The sequence below is a fragment of the Vombatus ursinus genome, unplaced genomic scaffold (assembly GCF_900497805.2).
Source record: "Vombatus ursinus unplaced genomic scaffold, bare-nosed wombat genome assembly UNPS02014845.1, whole genome shotgun sequence".
In the NCBI taxonomy this organism is placed as follows: Eukaryota; Metazoa; Chordata; class Mammalia; order Diprotodontia; family Vombatidae; genus Vombatus; species Vombatus ursinus.
The window spans coordinates 6,706,658-6,710,800 of record NW_020954623.1 but is presented as its reverse complement, the minus strand read 5'-3'; positions in this window follow the sequence as shown (position 1 = coordinate 6,710,800).

Sequence of the window (4,143 nt, the reverse complement as noted above, 5' to 3'; positions counted from 1 at the left end):
GTGGTCCAGATGGGCTTGATTATAGGTGATACTGTTAGAATTGCATCCATCCCTGAAACACTGCGGAACCTCCTAAATGAGATCCATAACCACTCACCTGAGTTTGGTCTAATTGTCCACAAGGGAAAATCCAAGTAGATAATGAATGGGTGTCATCCAGATGAAAATATACATTTGGATAGACAACCCAGACAGTAAGCCTACCAGTGCACAGATATTGACAGACATTGCTTCTCTCTACTCTGGTCAGAGTATCTGGAGTGCACAATGCCATTATGGGTGCTATGAATAGTGATACACTGGGCAGTATTCACAAGATGGTGACTGATGTGCTCAAGGATATTAGGGCCATGTTATACAATGATCAGTTGAAGGAATTGGGGATGTTGAGTATGAAGAAGAGAAGAGAAGAGAAGAGAAGAAAGGTTTGGTGGAGGGATATGAGAGCCAATTAAATATTTGAAGGCCTGTCATTGGAAGAGGCATTAGCCTTGTTCTGTCTGGCTCCAGAGGGCAGAACCAGGGCTGATGGGGAGGTGTTGGAAAGAGGCAGATCAAAGATTAACATCAGGAGGCACTTCCTAAGCATTTGTTCTTTCTATAAGTGGGATGGGCAGCCATGAGAGCTGCTGAGTTTCTCTTCTTTGGCATCCTTTAGAGGTGGGATGAGGCCCACTCTAGATGTGGCCAAGAGCTACTTCTTGGTTCCAGTTTGCCTCGGGGTCCCTTCCAAACCTTTTGTGCACCTGCCTTTGATTCCCAAACTTGTGCTCCTTCTACAAAAGCAGATCACCTCACTTCTGACTCCTGTTAGTGTTTCACTAACCATCCAAACCTGTTTGGGAAAAGGCAGGCATGAGATTTCATACACTAGTGCAATTTTGTCAAAACAGATAATGGGGAGTCAAGCCTGTCCAGCCACCACAATCCTGCAAACCAATCAACACTTCCCTGCTACTTTCCCCTGACACTATCTTTGATGCAGGAGGGAAAGTGAAGTTAGACATTTCATAGTTATTAGCTGCATGAATGCATTCTAGGAAAATGGTCCTGCTCTGTAGGGTGCTTAGATTTGATTAAACCAAAAACACATTTTGCTTTCAGGTGAGCATACAGTCAAAGTCCTTTTCCTTCTCCTAATCTTTCCCTGTTTTATCAGACTCTATGGCCTTTCTCTTCTACTATATTAGAGCCTCTCTGAGGGCAGAGTGTCTGGCTAGACTTGGGATTAGCCTGGAGAAATCACTGGTGGCAGTTCCAGTGAGACTGATTTTCTAACAGAGAAATTCCAAAGTGAAATAGTCTGCCTTAGGATGTCCTTAGGTAGAGGAAGGCTGGCTCCTTGGCAGAATATTGTAGACACAGGGATTCTACCCAGGTCTGGGTTAGAATAGGTAACTGAACACATTATGTTTGGAATCACAGGACTTGGGTTCAAATTGCAGTTATGCTCATTACTGCTTGTATGTCCTTGGGAAAGTCACTTTATCCTCACACTTTCCTCCTCTGTAAAGTGAGGAGATTGGATTCAGTGGCCTCTAAGATCCTGTCCAGCTCTAAATTTCATTCCTTTTCAAGTCTCTCATGGCCCCTTCAAAAGCCCCTTCCCTCACCTTTTCACCCCAAATCTTGCCTAATTTCCTGAAAAAATGAAGTCTTTTTCCAATATCTCTCTTATCCTCTCCTCATATCACATCACCAAGATGTCTTCTTCAACTATATCATCCTTCAAACTTGTCTCACAAGAAGTAGTAGTCCTCCTCCTTGATAAGGACAAGCCCTCTTTGTGTCCAAGTGACCTCATTCCATCTCATCTCCTTTAGCAGATTCTCTCCTCTAACACCTCCACTTTTTCCCAGTCTATTGGCTGCTTCCCTGCTTAAAAAAGCTGTCCATCCTTAATAAAGACTCACACAATCCTATCAAATCTGCTAGCTATAATTCTATTTCTCTTTTCCTTGTGTCAGCTAAATTTCTTGAGAAGGTCATCTGTACTCAGTGTCTCTACTTCCTCTCCTCCCTCCCTCTCTCTCTCTCTCTCTCTCTCTCTCTCTCTCTCTCTGTCTCTTAATTGGCCAAGGTCACATAGCTAGTAAGCATTTGAAGCTGGATTTTAATTCAGGTCCTCCTGAGTCCATGCCACCTAGCTGCCCTTCTTATTCTCTTCTCTCTATAGTCTGGCTTCTGACCTCATCATCCGCCAAACCTGCTCTCTCCAAACTCATCAATGATCTTTTAATTGTCTAATCCAATGCCTTTTTTCAATTCTCATCTTTCTTGACCTCTCTGCAGCTTTGGGCACTGTCCATCACCCTATTCTCCTGAATATTCTTTCCTCTCTTGATTTTTAAGACTGCTCTCTCTTGGTTCTCCTACTGCCTGTATAATTGCTTTCTTAGTTTACTTTGCAGGATCTTCATCCAAGTTATGCCCAGTAATGACGAGTGCCCCCCAGCTGTGTCCTGGGCTGAGTTCTCTTACCACTCTGTTATTTCACTTGATGATCTCATCACCTCTCAGGGATTCAATGATCATCTCTATGATCATGATTCTCAGATCCACTTAATCAGCCATAACCTCTCTCAAGCTATAGTGTCACATCTCCAACTGCCTTTCAGACATTTCAGACTGGGTGTCCTGTCAACATCTCAAACTCAACATTCCCCCAACTGAACTCATTATCTTTCCCCCAAACCCTCCCTTCTTTTCCACTCTCCTATTGGGAGGAGGGCACTGCTGTCCTTCCAGTCAGCCAGACTCACAACTGTGGCATCCTCCCTGACTTCTCACTTTCTCTCAACCCAACTCCCACATTCAATTCATTGCCAAGTCCTGGCAATTTTACCTTTATAACACAACTGCAATGTGCCCTCTTCTCTCCTCTGATCCTGCCACCACACTGGTGCAGGCCCTGGTAACTTTCTCCATAGACTACTGAAATAGCCTGCTGATGGGTCTGCCTGACACAGATATCTCCTCATTCCAGACCATCTTTCATTAAGCTATCAAAGAGACATTTAAAAAAATCTTTTTCAGAGAGACATTTCTGAAGCACAAGTTCCACCATGTAACCCCAAACTCTAACCAGTCAACTCTAGCGGCTCACCATCACCCCCAGGATTTCATATAAATATCTTTTATTTGGTGTTCAATGCTCTTCATAACCTGGCCCTTCCTAATCTCTCCAGTCTTCTTCCAACTTACTTCTCCCCATATTGTCTATGGTCCAGTGTCATTGGCTTCGTTGCTGTTCTTTTTCAATTCAGTTCCATTCCTTTCATAAGATACTCCATCTTCTGACTCTGCCCATGTCTGGAATCCTCTCCCTTCTCGTCTCTGCCTCCTGTTCTCCCCCTATTCCTTTAAGACTCAGCTTAAATTCCCTTTTTTGGGATTTGGCTAAATAACAAACTGATCATTTGCACCCTCAATCCTTCAGTGCCTTCTCTGGGATTATTGCCATTTCTGCTGTATGTATCATGTATGTGAATAATTGTTTGCACAATAACTCACCCCACCCATTTTACTGTGACTCCTTGAAAGCAGGGACCCTGATGTTTTAGCACTTAGCACAGTGCCTAACACCTACTAAGCATTTAATCAATGCTCATTAATTGATTGATTTATGATGATTTGTGACCTTTGAGGGCCCTTACAACTCTGAGATTCTAAAAAAAATCTATGATTTATATTTGCAAGAATGGCTAAGAATTGGAAATTGAGATGATGTTCATCAATTGAGGAATGGCTGAACAAGCTATGGTACATGATTATAATGGAATATTATTGTGTTATAAGAAATATGAGCAGGATGCTCTCAGAAAAACCTGGAAAGACATATATGAACTGATGAGAAGTGAAGTGAGAAGAACCAGAACAGTGTACATAGTCACAGCAATATTATATGATGAAAAACTGTGAATGACTTAGGTTCTTATCAGCAATACAATGATGCAAGACAGTCCCAAAGGACTCATGATGAAGAATGCTTTTCCTCTCCAGAGAAAGAACTGATAGATGAGTCTGAAAGCATTTTTTCTTTCTTTTCCTTCCTTCCTTTCTTTCTTCCTATCTTCCTTTCTTCCTATCTTCCTTTCTTCCTTCCTTCCTTCCTTCCTTCCTTCCTTCCTTCCTTCCTTCCTT